Source organism: Tachypleus tridentatus, chromosome 4 (assembly GCF_004210375.1).
Source record: "Tachypleus tridentatus isolate NWPU-2018 chromosome 4, ASM421037v1, whole genome shotgun sequence".
Lineage (NCBI taxonomy): Eukaryota > Metazoa > Arthropoda > Merostomata > Xiphosura > Limulidae > Tachypleus > Tachypleus tridentatus.
Window position 1 is genome coordinate 47,065,345 of NC_134828.1, and position 18,118 is coordinate 47,083,462.

The 18,118-nt window shown below is 31.4% G+C and overlaps 1 long non-coding RNA gene across 32 annotated transcripts in view; it reads right to left on the bottom strand.

Annotated features, from left to right (window-relative positions):
- The window catches only part of LOC143249062 (uncharacterized), a 241,299-nt gene that overhangs the window by 81,623 nt on the left and 141,558 nt on the right, over positions 1 to 18,118 (bottom strand). For 7 of the 32 annotated variants that reach the window (XR_013027457.1, XR_013027462.1, XR_013027458.1 and 4 more), the window contains one exon: positions 1,983 to 2,087. The exons of 8 other annotated variants lie outside the window; for them this stretch is intronic. This is a non-coding gene — a long non-coding RNA (uncharacterized LOC143249062). 17 more of the 32 variants (XR_013027481.1, XR_013027478.1, XR_013027468.1 and 14 more) reach the window with 16 other exon arrangements.

Sequence of the window (18,118 nt, forward strand, 5' to 3'; positions counted from 1 at the left end):
TTTCAGTTTTTGAACATTCTTAAATGCAATTTTCAATAAATAAATAAAGTTATCAGAGAGTTATTTTCACAATATATAAGAATATTTAGAATAAACCTAACATAGCTCAAAAACTAGAGGTGATCAGTAATATTCAACAATGTTTAGAATCAGGATCAACAAACTACTCATGAACAGTTGTATTTTTATTGTAGTAGAGAAGCTTTTGTGCACAGTGTAACTTCTAAACACATAATTACTGTGCAAAATTACTCAAACACTTATATGCTTTACATATTTCTAAAAAATTACTTTGATTCAATGACTTTAGGATATTTCAACACATAAACAAAAAACATGAATTTTATCTCATAAGTACAACACAAAGCTGATAGTTAAAACCATATATAACTTCTATTATTAAGATGCTTACACATAGAACAACCTTAAATATAAAATTTTCAAAATTACTTACAGATCAACCTATACAAAATATATATTTCATGATATTCCTACAAGTATCTATATTCTTAGTTATGCCAACTAACAAGACATGCTTTAACAGATATGAGATGTTCTTTCATTATAAAAAGCCTAGACACCTAGTTGTCATAAAATAAAAGGTTAAGGAAAACTATCATATTTATATGCAAGAAAGTATCAATTAATTGTGCAAATTTGTGGTAAGCACTGTTAAATATATGAATAAACAAACATTCTGAATTTAAGTGGTTTTCTACTAAATGAAACTAATTATGGCTAAATTAACTAACACATTCATGATTATTAACTTCAAAATGTAAAATTGAATTTTAGTTATGAACATTATACCATAAATTTAAGATTTTATTTCTATCTACCTAAGAAAAATAATATATTGATAATATTTATCTACTTTGTATTCAATGTTTTATTACTCTCACATTACACATGGAGATGAAAATCTAAGAATGTTTATTTAATTTGAAGCATTGGAACCTATCATCTTGTGAATATGTGCAAATTGTATGCATGTATGATTAACTGACTACACAACAGACATTCAACTATTATTAAACTCTAGACAGTTAAAACTGATTCATTAATAATTATGGTATTAATACAGAGAATTCTCAAATTTATATAAAAAACGGCTCAAAAAACGTTCGCTCTTTTATGTAAAATATTTTCTCAACCCAAACAAGCCGTTTTTGCATATAAATTTCTCAACAAGTGGGTTTCTCGACATCAGAGAATTCTCAAGTTATGTTTAATATATTACTATGATGAAAAAAATCTACGGATAGAAACTTTTTGGCAATAAAGTCCACAACTGTTTCCAACTTCTGATCAAAACAAAATACCTATATAGTTCAAATAAAAATTAAACAAGAAATGAATATTATGTGCATCTAACATATCACCATACTTATTATGATTAGAAGGTATTAATTCATCTGTCATGGTACCCTCAATGCATGCAAATTTTGTGCTATAATCCCAAACACAAGATTCCTAGCTTAGGAGGTTTAGTTTTGTTCTAAACACATATCTTAAGATAACAATGCAAAATAATCCTCATAAACAAATATATATATATATATATCAAACAATTTAACCAATACTAAAAATAAACTAACATTAAAGAAAGAAAAAATAAAACATTACTTTATTCACAGTCTACAACTATTTATCATCTTACCTTCATTCTTTCTAAATTTGTATTTACACCTGTTAAAGGCTAGTTGAGAAACTAAATAAGACTTAACTTTTAATTTAAAAAATGAAACTTGACATCTTGCAGGACATGTCTTGGAGTAAGACATCAATAGTATCAGGTATCTTAAGGGCAACATATGACTAGGTAACTGAACATACAACTTTTAAGGTGGCTATATGTTTTCATTTTCCTTTTTTAAAAATCAAAACATGCATAACAATTATTGGAAAGACTAACAATTTATAATAAAGCAGTATAGAGTGACATTTAAAATTAACTTTGATTACTTATATGTTCCACTTACTTTTCAAGCAGAACTACAGCAACTTGTGGGTTTACCCTAAGTTCTAACTATTTTCTTGTCCATAGTCATGAAAGTAGGTTGCCCAGTCCCATGTCAAGAAACGATCTAGAAGTTATAAGAAAATATAACTACAAAAATTCTGCAAGAAAAATTCCAGTCACCAAAATAAAGTAAACTGTTATACCTAAATTAACTAACAAAAATTACAAGAAGAAGGAATTGTACACCATAAGTCAGAAAGTAATAATAAGAAATCAGTTTTAGTGAAAGGAGACTGATGGACTCTGTGACTAAACTAAATTAATTGGAAGATGCGAAATCGAAAAATATATGTAACTATTTTACGTAGTGGAGTTTCCATAGTTAATACATCTTTAATTATGTTTATTTGTTTTTGAATTTCATGCGCGAGGGCTATCTGCACTAGCCATCCCAAATTTAGAAGTGTAAAACTAGACGGAAGTCAACTAGCTATCCCTAATTTAACAGTGTAAGACTGGAGGGAATTACGTACTTTAAATTCACACTTAAACACAACTAGCTATCATCTGATCTTAACATTAGTAACGGAAGGTGTATTTAATGGCCTAAATATAAGCATTGGGTGTAAAACATTATTGTAACAAAGGCTTAGTTGAAACACTACTCCATTGAAACCCTTGGTAACTTTTATCTTACTTTTGTCTTTACCTCAATGTTAATAAACAACTGAAAAAATATAAATAAAATGCTATTTAACTTATCGTGGTGCAATAAGTGAGCCTAGGGTATTATTTGTTTTATAATTAAGCTTAAAAATGTACTGTGCAATAACTTACTCTAAGCTCAATAAAGACAAAATATCAATTGTAAATCTAAATAATTTCTGAATTAAATTGTTTTGTTCTATCACCAAAGCTAACAAGAATAAAAAACAAACCAATATGTATATTAAACATTCACAACATAAATACCATAGTTGACCTAACAATATCAATTGGTAGTTTTGTTACAAAACAATGATATAAATTGTAGACCATTACTATTAAAACAAAGAAGCATGACACAAACTGTTTATTATATATATTAACACCAGAGGGACATTTAGAGTGTTCCTTCTACCACACACATTATACTCTTTAACACTGTAAATACCTGACAGCCATAAAGCTTCTTATTTCCAAAGAATGCAACATGTAGATCTTCAATGTTTTCAGTTTAATAAAATGTTTAGTTAAAATAAAGTTATTTCAATTTTTAAGTCTATCTCATGCTATGTTTATCATTTTTATAAAGTACTTCATAACTTGTTCTTAATGTTTCATGAAAAATTCAAAATCTTCCTATTAACAGTAAGCAGAGCCAATCTTTATACATATACTCCAAAGGTGATTTACAAAACTGTATCTTTTATCTCTGTATTTCTATAGACTGATGGAACTTTTAGGCAAATAGGTCTATTCAGATACCAATAACTATTTTGAATCTATTCAATGTCACACAGCGTGGCTTTCAAATGCATAACTAAACTTTTGGAAAAAAAATATCAATAACTAACATACTGAGCAAGAGCAAGAATTTAAACTGAACAAAATACACTATTCATTTCAAGCAGGCCAAACTAGCCTAACAATCCTTTGACTGTTTATGTACATGTGAAACTGAAAGAGTGCTTAAATCTTTATCAGTACAACATATAACCCAATAAAGGTAACACAAAATATCTTAACTCGATTGACTATTCTTTTTTTAGGATAATAAAAAGCAATGATTAGTAGGGCACATTACAAGTACAGATGTTGATGTCATTTATGACAATAACAACAGAAGACATTCCTGTCATGTTTAGATGGACATAAAAAAATGTGTGCATTACATGAAAGATGGCAATGACAACAGTTAAAAAAATGTTAAAACAGGTTTCAAAGAATAGAAAAATAAAAAGGAACGGGAATTACAGAAAATGATAATGTAAAGAAATATATAGGAAACAATACTAATATATATGAAATAGAAAAATTAATAAAAATATAGGTGATATTAATATATAGGAAACAATACTAATATATGGGAAATAGAAAAATTAATAAAAATATAGGTGATATTAATATACAGGTAACAAAAACTAATATACGGGAAATAAAAAAATGAATAGAAATATAGGTGATATTAGTATATAGGAAACAATCATAATATACGGCAAATAGAAGCTGAGCCTTGAATACAGTACTGTAGTCCATATATAGAACAAGCAAAGCAGTGACAGCACCAGAACAGACCAACTTAATGTCAGCAAACTCGTTCCTGTGAATACCAACATGGCCAGTTATCCAGAAAAACTGGATGTGAATAGAAGATAGAAGAAAAGTGTTGAATATTGTGAAAATAAGGTGAGAATTAACACAAAGCGATTCTCTGACCAGTAGAGAGTGAAGAGAGTTGGTATAAATAGAACAGTAAGTGTACTGTGTAGCTTCGATATCATCCAGAACAAAAGAAATGCCATATAACTTGACAGTGAGCACAGAAACTGTAGAGAGGATATTGTACAAAACCACCTAGCTACAACAAACCATGGCAGATCCAATAGACTTAACTGATTTTAAACCATCTGTATAATTGGGAATGAAAGAATGGTTCAAAAGATGTTTGGCAATGAAAACAGTACAACCAAATGGAAGTATCAACCTTCCTCAGATGACTCAGAGAAAGGTAACAGGCAGAGGTGGTAATAAAACATAGTGTGGTGGGCTGATTGATGGAAAAAGCAACGTAAATTTGTGACATACTGAACTCAGTCAGTTTCACCTAAATATGAAGACCAAAGGGAAGAATGGCAGACTGTATATTCCCAAAAAGTATAACCAGTGGAACCCAGTGTACAGACTCTGAACTGGAGACACATGGAAAGACCCTGTTCAAGGCTGAAGTCTCAGATGGTGAATAGGGTACAGCATCTTCAAGGCCAAGGTCCTTGCAGAAACTTAAATAAGAGACAAATAGTTCAGTTTTGAACAAAAAAACAATCTGCTCCACAAGAGGTGGAAGAAGGGATCTGGATGTTGAAGATGTTCAGTGCCGTTGTACACTTTGTATTTCAGTCGGTTGGTTAAGTTTTACTACTGTGTATATTTGACAATTACATCATTATATTGGGTTAGAAAGGCATTGTAAAATAATAAAATCAAAAGCAGCCAATCAGGAAATGTTTAAAAAACTGAGACTGTGCTAAAATAAAAATTGTTATTGCATTTTCACAATCTGCAATTATTTTGTATGTCCAACATTTGTTTCACTACTTTCATTACAGTTGGTGTTATGGTGGTGAAGATGAGAGAGCAAGTTTAAAGTTCTATGAAAAATAAAAAAATGATATTCATTTAGATGGTATTATAAGTAAGGTAAATTAAACATAAAAACCATGAAATGAGCACAATTAATTTTATTCTTAGCATGAAAAATCACACTTTTCACAGAATTACTTGACAGAGAATTCACAAATTAATGGATAAATGTTTTATGAAAGCAATTTACTTGAAATATAATTTCAGTTAATAAATGGCTTGTAACTTTTACATAAACATTTGTCAAAACTCATGATGATACACTTTGTATATTTAGAACATTTCAGTAGTTCATGTAATTTCATGGTCACATGGAGATTACAGAACTGGTCAGAATGACCAAGCACACATACAGGTTTAATAGAATATAATTTAATTGATAATGGAATATGTATGTGGATCACAATCAGTAGCCTAAATGTTTTGAAGTGCATTTTTTAAAATTCTTCAGATACACTTGCCATTTTGGAAACTTTTTGTAAGCTTAATTTTCTTTTCACTTTTGATAAAACACCACCAGTGACTTGATCAGGAAAACTGCTCTTGATTGGATGCTGTAAAAAATTACTTTTCATAAATGTACTTGCTACAGTTAATTTTAAACATGAGTGAGGAATAAAATCAGGGAGAATGTTTATAATACATAATATAAAGTTTGTTTTTCAATGGCCCATAATTAATCTTTTTGTTAAAATACAGTTTACTACTAATTATTTGGTATTGGATACTTTTGTATTAAGGTGGTTAATTACCTCAGACACATTTCAATTACATTCTTAACCATAATGTTGGCAAGTCTTTCTACAATTTTATAGCAAATCATATTTCTTTATTGACGAAATTATAATAAAATAAATAGATTTTATAATCTTAAAATCCCTTTCTATGGGAAAAGATTAAGTATAGAAAATCTTAGTGATTTACATAAAAAACATAATTAAAGAAAAAGTTATTAATTCAAATTCTGTTAAACATTCATGAAACAAAAAGTAACTTCTGAATTACAAGGTGACAAGTGCCTGCAGGATCAAACAACTTCATGAGAAAGATAATCAATATATCTTGCTCTGATCCACCAAATACTTATGAAGCAGTATACAACTTTGGTCTTCATAAACAAGAAGGAATAGTGATGTATAAAGGACTGTTCAGAGTGATGCAACTTAAACTGATTATCAAGTAAAAACGAGGAAGTTATCTTTCTATTCAAGTCACTAGTTGGTCCTCGATAGTCTTCACTTGAAATATTTTGTGAGCTTTGTCTGAGTAATGACACTGATTTGTTGTAAATTGTTCACACCACAGCTACTAAAGTTACTCCAGGGATGGAAAGGTTATATTAAGATCTCTTTATAAAAGATCAACAGACAAGGTTTTCAGTATGTTTAAGTGGGTGATACTAATGAATCAGGGAGATAATCCTGTCAGTGTACTATGTAGTGCTGGCTTGTGACTCTACACCATATTTTATGCACAATATCTTAAGGAAGATCCAGAGGCATGCTCTCCCAGAAATATTTAAAATAAGAAACGCCATTCTCTCTATTTTCTGGTCTTTTTAAAATAAGGGTATAAAAAGTGATTTAATTTGCAATGAACATGTGATTTAGCATTTTCTGCATTAGGTGTAAAACAACTTTTCACAAATGTTATAACTTTTCTCCTTTTGTAATGTGAAGATGCCTTTGAAGTAGGCAAAACTCTTTGGTAAATATAATTTTTGTGGGGGAGTGGGTGGGGTGGTTTGATTCACTGACTGAATACAAAACAACATGACTACATTTAATTTCGTATGATTGAGTAGAGAATGCCCATTAAGTACATACTACTGACCATACAATCTACATTACATTTTTCTCTCTCACAATAAAGTATTTAAAATGACTTTAAAACATATTCCTTTAATTAAGAACATGAAAAGTTCAGTTAAAATAATGTTGATGACTGAAATTTTACAAAATAAAAAGCTTGTTGACAAGAAATATACAAAACCAAAGAAACTAGATAGAATTAGGTAGATTCTCTGTTTTCAACTGAAATACGTGATTGACTTACCTGGCAACTTATGAAAAGCACGTTAAGAGCATTAAAAAAAAGGAGAGAGAGAGAATAGACTTTATTGAAATATATAAAATATTCAGGAAGGATGAATGTGTTGTGATTTCTTGTGATATATCTAAAAACCAAAGGATAAGAATGTACAAGTTTAGGATTTTAAAAAGACACACTAGATTTCAGGTAAGACCAATTTTATCCTCTTAACAAGGTGTCATGCATAAACAATAAATTATCACTAGCATTAGTGTACAGCAACACCTTGCAAGATAGGAATAGACTCCAAGAGTGCATCCAGTGGCAAAGACAGGGTGGGCACATGCTAATCAACCAACAATGCCACCCCTACATGCGCTCATCCATCACACAGCCTGTCATTTCTGTACAAAAAAAAAAATACTGAAAGGTAACTGTATTGGCAGGTTACTGGTATATTTCCTGTAAGGAAAGACATGCAGAATGGTAGGAAGCAATCTGTGTTTTGATGTCATCCAGATTACAACGTAAACCTCGACAGTTCCATTGTATCAAGTTGGACATTATTACTCATGTGCAGGGAAGTTGGGTGGAGAACCCTTCTGTTTTCGTCCATGTCTTTTGTTCTTTACTGTCTTTATTTGAGGGAGGTCTGTCAACCTCCATGGATCCTGCCCTGGGTTGATTGGGTAGGTCTATGCTGTTTAAAGAGAATTCCAGTGACTGAGGACAAGAACAAATGATCCTTTTGTGGTGGGAGAAGATGATGCACCCAAAGAAATGCCTGTACCCAGAACCAGAGGAAGTGGATCTTGGGATTTGCTGGAATGTATGTTAGGGACAGAGATGGATGTTAAGTTGATTCATCAACTTTTTTAACAATGCAGGTCAAAATCCTTTTCATTTGGTTTGAGAATGATTCTTTTGGAGGCACAGAGATATCTGTCTGCACTCACACTGTAGTTGTGGGATGACATGCAGCAGCCATACATCTGAGATGAAGTGCTGGACAGCAATTTTCAAGCCTCAAGATAAGTAATGTTATGAATCGTTTTCAAATGCTGCATCTCTTTTTCTTCTAACTATTCTGGACAAGAATGAGCACAGTTCAATGAACCACAACATGACGTCTTTGAGCGACCGAAACACTGACACTGGAAATATCTGAAAGGGTTTGTAATGTATGGCTATACCCTGCAATCAAGATAACCTGCCTTGATTGTGGCAGGTTGACGTGGTTATATAAATATCAGAATAAGGATGTGTTACACTCATACTGGTGGAGAGTTGTTGAATGCGAATTTGCACATGTGGCATACATGTGTAATTAGATAGTAATTCAAAGCTAGTAATGAGTGACAATCTGTGCACGAGAAGGAAATCATATGAAAAATAGCTATAACTGTGAAAAAGGGTGGGTAATTGCACTGGAATTTCAATGTGTGTTTTTTCAGTAAAACTTTATGTGTTATGTTATTTTCCCCATTCTAACTCTACACCTCATATACCGTGAAAAGAAAACATATTGCGCTTTTTATTTTCAAGAATGACTTCATGACACATTTGGCTATCTTAAATAGCTTTAAGCCCTTAACAATATATGTATATTTATGCTTAAATTTTATTGCTCTTTGAACTGTGTTTAACTAATGATATCACCATACAAGTTGTGAACCACTTTGTAAACATGTAGCTTACGTTACCTGAAGAAATTATGTAATGCATTGGTTACTAATGAGCATATTACAGGAAAACGTTTTTTTTATTTTTTTTTATTTAACCTAATCTAAAACTTATATTTTATTTACCTTTATAATAATAAATAATACACATGAAAAACTAGAAATATAGTACTTACCTGGGCCTTTTTTTTTATCAACTCTCAATTAAAACTATTATTATAATGGTATTACTGCACTAAATGATGTTTAGTTAATCAAAATTGCAACAAAAAAGACAAAATAACATGCTAAAAATTTTCTGGCTTTCTTACCATTCAGTAAGACCCAATAAAAATTTAGCTAAACTTTCCAATGTGTTTCCTGTGGGAATAAAATTTGCACTGGAAGCAAAATAAACAAACTCCTGTACAGAAAATTATGTAATATAATATTTGGATTTCTGTTGGTTAAAAGTATATAGTTTTAAATATCAAAGAGAACCAAATATTGGAAACTTGTGAAAGAGGAAACTTAATTACGGGTATGGCAAAAGGGACTTGATTTTCTAGTTTATAGCTCTGTAACCAAATAAGATTGAAGGCTATAAAAAAAATCATACTTTGTCTGAGTAATAGCAATATTATAATGAGTGACTTATGTTAAATTTTGTACTTCTTGGACAAGTGGTCAATGAATAAGAGAAGAGGAAATACTTAAAGGGCAAATATCACAATACTGAAACAATGGAAAACTGAAGACATTTTTAAATGTTGTCTTATAAAACTAGGAAATTAAAACTATAATTTCCAAAGTTATTACCATGATAATAAAAGTAATTTAATTAAATTTTGAATATAACTCAGTAAACTCTCATGGCATGCCTCTAGCAATATGATTAATGTAAATATGAAAGAACAAAAGCCCAAGCACTGACCCTCAGGTACTCCATAATAAACAAGGATACAGTTTAATTGAGGTACTCAAGTGATCAATCTTTTTCTGAAAGTTTAAATAGTCTCAAACCAGGTGCGCTAAGTGCAAACCATAAATATGTGAAAAGCCACTGATTATGCGAGTACTTAATTAATACACTGAACTTTCAGAAAAACATGTCATTCACATACCGGTTGACTTGCCAAACCTTTATCTTTATTTATAATTACTTTCATTTTTTTCATAAATTATCCAATATTTCCAGCTGTTATTTCATTCAATTGATCCAAAATAACAGTTCTTTTCCAATAAATGATAAGACTGATATGATATGCATGTTCACATAATGTAGGAATTTTACCTTTTTTTCCCCAACATTTTACTTACGTTTATTCATTCTACATTTAAAGTTTCTTTCAGTTTGATCTTTGTATACAACAAACTACAGCTTACCAAAATTCCATCAGTAACAACCTTTTATTTACTAGTATTCTTCAGCTTTCCTCACTACCAAAGTTAGAATAAGTTGACTAAATTTCATTAAACAATGTTTATACCCCATTATGACAAGAGGGCACAATGTTAAAATTTAAATAATAATGGCAAGGTACCAGCAAGACTTATTTTTATATTAGTGTGATTGGTTTATGGAATTATTTATTGTTTGCACTAGTGGTGGTCATTACTTACAAAGAACTTAAAAGAGGAATCAATGTTTTCTTTCTGAATAAAATCTCTACTTTCTCAGAAAAGGATATTTAAGGACAGCCTTGTAAGAACAATTGGCACACCTTGTACTTATTTAATGTTTTTAATAAACGATTTTGATAAGTTACTTTTTAACCCATCTCATAGCTTTAAGCCACCCTAAATGTTAAACTATATAACTATTCAATGTATTATGTTTATTTCTACATTCCATCACTTTTCTCTGTATTAAGTCATCTACATCTATTCTTCACACATGTTAAACTGAAGATGAAAAAAGTCAAAAACAATATTCACTTATTATAAAAAGATAAGAATATGAAAATGTATTATAAATTAAAATATACACATAAAAAGACATTCTCAGTTCCAATTAAGCCTTATTCAAAACTTAGATAATTTAAACTGAAACAAATTACTTTCACCTGGTTAATTATTAATAAATACAATTTAAATTCCAAGACTCAATAAATAAGTCAGAGTGTGGTATGTGACTAACATGGAAATTTTGGTCTATTTATATATATATATATATCATATCACTATTCATTTTGGTGAGCATTGTTTTTAATTACCTTAACATGCTAAGAAATAAATGCTGGTTAAATTGCTGAATGGTACCAAAATTTTTTCAACAAACTGAATGACAAGTTACTTGAAATGTTTAAACTTTTTAAAGTTACATGAAAATAATCAGATACTAAATACTATAGAAATTAACTTACTTTCCACTTACAAGAGTGTCCTCACACATTCAAAATCACAGAATCTTGACAGATGGTTCAATTCACACACACAGCTTGTTGAAGCTTGTTGTGCAGATGGTCATGGCACAACACCACTGATATAATACAAAATTCTGCTTTACCACATGTAAGAAAGGAGTGTATTATCCAATGTAAACTTTTAGATAGGCTAGAATCATGATTTATCTGGGTGATAAAAACATAGCATTAGAACATTTAAACATGAGGTACAGCTCAACACAAGTACTTGTTTATAAAAAGTTATTCTGCATTTTCAAAGATTTTGTTGCTCAAAAATAATATCACAATGATCCATTCATTTACTCTGAATATGTAGATGAAGATCAAAGTTATAAAATAGTAGGTTATGCTCTAAATATATATTAAGTGAAAGTGTTATTTTTCTATCTCACTTTCTGAACAAATGTAATACTTTTTATTTACCTGAAAGAAAAATAAAGACACTAAAATATAACTACTTTTTTTATCTTTAACCCACACATCAATTTTAATACTTACACAAAAAGACACAGCATAGAATTTGTTCACAAGCACACATCATTACTCAGTATTTTAAGTTTGGTATTAAATCTTTCTTATACAATACTTAAAGGAAAATTACATACAAGCAGAGGCTTTAAAGAAGTTTTCATGTCATGAAAAGTAATTTATGCAGAAAGAGGCATCAGATGAAGAGGTGGGGGTAGGTGGGGCCGCGCCTTTTCAAATGAAGCTCGTTTGGTATTAACATTTTTATAAATAGATGAAAACAAACATCCAACTCTATCCAATAAAAATTACCCATTAACAGAAAAGTTCGGTGTAGTTGAAAAAACTGCATAATATAATTGATGAATTACCTTTCACCCACCTAGCAGTAAAATTCGATATTAAAAATGAACTATATTTTTATAAAAACCAAGACCAACACCTGTAATGATAGTCAAGGGTCTCTATGCGCTATCAGTATGCCCTGACAATCATCAGAAGGACTTCCAAGTTTTTGTTTGTAATTGTTTGTAGTTAAACACAAAACTGCACAATGAGCTATCTGTGCTCTGCCTACCACGAGTATCGTAATCCGGTTTCAAGTTTCGCAGACATACCACTATGTTACCGGGAGACGAATCTCTGAGTGTCGACAGAAATTCCCCTGTACTCTGAAAACAGAATACTAGTAAATAGAAGAAGGAAACAAATTCTCTGGATTTTACATAGAATTAGATCAAATGTATTCCAGATATTGTCACATTTACAAACCCTTACTGGCTGCTGTAACGCAGCCTAATAATAGGTGTAATTAAATGTTAACACGTGAGGCAGTAAAGTAAAGGTTGGTCCGAAGGACTGTGACGTCATACATGATCAGAATATTGGAACAAGCTGTATACATACATGTAGATGTTGTCATTCCGAGTAAAGAAGACAACCATCAACTGTTCAACAAGAAACTGTGTGATTAAAGCATATCTTATTAAGTTGGTTAATAAATTTTCAGAATTTAAATGGGACGATGATTTAATGTGATATGTTACAAAGAACGTTATCGTGTTTATATGAAAATTAAGTCCACATATGAAGTTTGAAAGAAAGGTATTAAAGTACTTTTGTTGTAAGGTTATGTTTTAGTATGTAGTTAATAAGTAAATACATATGTACTTGTGTAGGGTTAAGTATCAGTTTATGGTTAAGTTAAGTGGTAACAAAAGTATTTTTATAAGTATTTGGTATTTTCAATTTTGATGACATCTTTTGCAATACATGGGTGAAAGAATTAGGACAGATCCCCAAAACTTTAGCCATAGCTATCACTGGCTTGTAAATGATTACTAGATGAAGGATAACCAGACAGTAGTAACCGCTGTCTGTACAGTTACGTGCCCGGCATGGCCGAGCGCGTTAGGCGTGCGACTCGTAATCCGAGGGTCACGGGTTCGCATCCCAGTTGCGCTAAACATGCTCGCCCTTTCAGCCGTGGGGGCGTTATAATGTGTCGCTCAATCCCACTATTCGTTGGTAAAAGAGTAGCCCAAGGATTGGCGGTGGGTGGTGATGACTAGCTGCCTTCCCTCTAGTCTTACACTGCAAAATTAAGGACAGCTAAGGTTTCTCCTCCTGGTTGGGGGTTGTGCGGTGGGCTAACAATCTACTCACTTAAAAAACCAGCCTGTTAATGAATTCGCAAGAAATTGCGGCCCTGTGTTCCTTCATGGAATCGAGAGGCATCAATAATAAGATTCAGTTACTCTTAACCGAATATTGGGATTGTATGTTTCTATCAAAACGTATCACAATTGGGAGTTTTCAGCATTCAGTAGTATATCGTGACACGAATCTTGGATCTTCCAACACCTTCTGTGTTACAAGATTCAACTTTATTGTCTCTTTCTCGACGCGAACAAAAGGGTCTAAGTCCGACTCACTTCTATAAAAATTCGGCTTTCTTAAAAGATGCATTGTAAACACAAACCGAAGGAGACAAAAAATAATAACTTATTGTATTAATGAACAAATTTAACTTATTATTTAACAATGAATATAAACTTTGTAAATAAAAATTGTTTTTGAGAAAAAAAAGGTTAGTAAAAATGGACAATTTTAATAATGTACAGTTAACAAAAATTTGATTATGAAATAACTGTTTGTTTGTTTTGGAATTTCGCACAAAGCTACTCGAGGGCTATCTGTCTCTAATTTAGCAGTGTAAGACTAGAGGGAAGGCAGCTAGTCATCACCACCCACCGGCAACTCTTGGGCTACTTTTTTACCTACTTCTATAACCCCCCACGGCTGGGAGGGCGAGCATATTTGGCGCGACTCGGGCTTGAACTCGCGACCCTTAGATTACAAAGCGCACGCCTTAACGCGCGAGGCCATTATGAAGTAACAATATTATAACTTAATATATGTGTGTATATATATATAAATATTATTTAAGTGCAAGTTAGTTTTTATACAAGTTGAAGAACATGTGATAAACCAAGCAGCCTGTTGATACTTAAAACTTTATTTAGTTTTTATCTTGTTTTAACTTACTAAGAACAAAACTCTTTACACTAACAATTGCTATTATGTGAGCTTCGTTTTCAAGCTGGCAAAGCACAATTATAATTAATAACACTTGTTATAAGACGTTAGTATTAGATCTATTGTATTTTGTAACACTACATTTTTATTCGGTCTTTGGGGGTTTGAAGGAGAAAAATAGTGTATAACAGTATTTTAACCTTATTAAATGTAAATAACATTTTTCTATTATGTTCTTATAGCAAAAACACTTCGGGCTATCAGCTGTGTCCACCGAGGAGAACCGAAACCCTTATTTTAGTTTTCTAAATCCGAAAATTTACCGCTATCCTCACGAGGAAAAGTGACATTTCTGATTGAGATGGATTGAAATACACAAACTATTGAACAACATTGAAGGTCATATTTCTGACAGATGATTATTACAAGTCTGTCAAACAGTAACTACCTTTCTAAATGTATATCATTTAATATGGAAATGATAACTCGTATTCTCACCGAAATATCATATCGCTTTACATATTATGTGTATAAAATTTAAAAATATATATATTTTTTCTCTATTCACTGTTCCACCTTCTAAATTAACAAAAGTGTCATAGAACTACCCTGATTTATTTGTCAGAGCATCAGTGTCAAGTAGTTATAATCGAACAGCTGCTTTGACCTCATTCCGACTCAGTTGACCTGAACAACAAACTAATAGTTCTAATTTTGAAGAATGCTTTAAAGTATAATATGTGAAAGAATGAAACAGTTTTTAATAGTAACATTCAACTAACTAATGTGATTAATTATTCTATTTTTGTAGCTTTTGTGTTAAGATTTAAAATATATATTTTTGTAGTTCTTGCTGTAATGATAAGTTAGTGGTAATAATTTTAAATATTCTGAAGTGGACAGGGAGAGTGTTGATAACCTAGTTTTGTAGGTGTCTGCAACTTTCTAAAATACAATTTATTTACATTTTCTATTATGAATTATAAGTCGAATGGTGATGATTGACAATACGCGTAAGTCACTTTCATTGGTGTCTTCTAAAAACAACTTGGACGAGCATAACGAATAGAAATACACTAACAATAACAATATAAAAAATGAAATCAAGACAAACTTTAAAGAAATTATCCACAGGTATAGCTTAATTGAATCTTTAAAATCATAAAGCAAACTAAAATTCATATTTTCCCTTAAAGTTTTCTTTTAGAGACAACTATTACTAATTCACACCAATAGATGACATTAAAGCATGAATATGTTATATTGCGATCAGTCGTTTAATCCAGTTTAAAGGTGGAGCCTATGTACAGTACTGTCACTATTGCATTGATAAGATCTCACGTGACATGCATGTAACTAACTCTTCCAACAATTGGTCAAGCTAATATTTAGGAATGCATACAATCCAAATATAGTATCCTATAACAGATGAACTAATATTTTGGAATGGGAACAAGCCTATCATAAGACCCACAGAAATATAAAACTAATAACAATCAAAATAACTGCTACTAATAAATAACACAGTCAGATTCCTGAGCCTCATGTTTATTAGTGATCTACAGAGAAATGTACAGTAATATTTTATGTATGCTTGGTTTCATAACATTATGATCTGTATTATCTGAAGCATGAGTTTCGGTTTTGCATATTTTATAGCTTATGTTGTTCTTTATAATAGATATACTTTACATGCAAAATAAATATTATATCGTAAAGCTAAAGTTACGTTATTGAATTACAAATTTTCTTAGCTGAGTACATTAAAAAGAGAAACTGAAAACTGAAATTATTTTTTGATGTATGAGCCTACACAACTTCATCAGCACACAAGATACTGTACAGTCACTTTGAATATAATAAACTCGTATTTTTAGATGGATCTTGTAATATAAATTCAAAACGCTTCAAGTGAAGAAAGTCAGTGCAAAATTCATTTCTCATAAAAGTATTCTTGTCAATTATCAACATAGTTTGTTACCATGTAGAAAACAAAGCCTATGTTTAATTCCTTCTTAGCTGTATTCACACACGCTTTCTAGCTTTAGAGTTCTTGTACAATAAAATCTGTCATTTTTTCATATTGCATATACATCTACGTATGTAAAAATACCAACTTTCCGTGCATAGTGAGAACATATTACAGAAAGAAACATTATCATCACTAGGAAATGCCCCATTCTACACAGAATCAGATAATGTAACCTGCCATAATGTAGCTGTAAATCACTGAAAACCAACACTATTATAAATGAACGTAAACAAGGTTCGATTTTCAAGAGGTGTATGTAAATCTGGACTTGACAAACAACACATAATTATGTAATAAGTTTTTTATAAACAATAACTAACTATAGGAGTCGTGTGTCCCCACCGTAACAGCCAAAGGAACGCTCCAGGATACACGAAACATTTTCATGTATGTGTTATTGAGAACATTTAAGTGGTAAATAAAGTTTCTCGGCTCGATGTGGCCAGGTAGTTAAGGCGCTTGACTAGTAATGTAAAGGTTGCAGGTTCGAATCCCCATCACGGCTATGCGTAGAAACTTATTTGATTAGAAGGGCATGTATAAATTCCCAGTGGCGCAATTAGTTAGCGCATTGGTACTTATAAGATAGTTCTTGTGGGATATGCCGGGGTTGTGAGTTCGAACTTCACCTGGGGAATGTAATTTTCGTCCCCCAGTAACTCAGTGGAATGTCTGCAGACCAACCAGAATAAAAACCGGGTTTCTGGTGAGGTAGAGTACGGATTGCGTTGTGCTTAATTCAAAACAACAATAACTTTACGTAAAACCTTCTGAAACAAACGAAACTTTAAATTTTGTGTGTGTACGTGCATGTATCACAGTTTGAAAATGAAAAAAAATCTATAATTATTAATTATTCTCAAATCACATAGTTTTTACAAATAGGTTTATTCAAAAGAAACACATTTATTAATTTGTTTTTGATGCTTCTTTAAAATGTAGTTCATGTGGAATCGTCACAAAAGCTACTTGATTGTTATTGGCCAAACTGATTCAAAGGTGAAAGTTGTGAAGATGAGGCGGCATGCTTAAGTTAGGATATAATTTGTAAGTGTAGTCATTGAAATTTGTAGTTAGTGTTAATCATTTGAACCTTGTTATTTCATTTTTTTTATGAATCACCACAGTAATATGATATTAATCTGCTATTACTAGAATATCTTCATTATGCGGACATATTTGATACTTAAACTTTGAAGAAAAGATAGATTATGACTCAGAATCCAATTCAAACTGAATGAAATTGGATGTCTTATTCGATTTCGAGCCAAATGTAGCTTTCTAGAAACTGAAGTAACACACCAACTTGTTATGTACATGTAGGCCTCTTGTATCCAGACTTAGATTTAATTATAATCTTAGTTGTAAAGTTATTAGTAATAAAGCGCGAAGGAAGTTGTAACAATGTGATAAAAATGTAGTAATAATTAAGAATTTGTTTGTTTTGAATTTCGCGCTAAGCTACTCGAGAGCTAAGTGCTCGTCGTCCCTACTTTAGCAGTGTAAAGCAACTAGTGACCACCATCGACCGCCAACTCATGGGCTTACGTTTCACCAACGAATAGTGTTATTGATCATAACCTTATAACGCCCCCACGGCTGAAAGGGCGAACATGTTTGGTGCGACGGGGATTCGAACCCGCGACCCTCACATTACGAGTAGAACGTAAGTTAA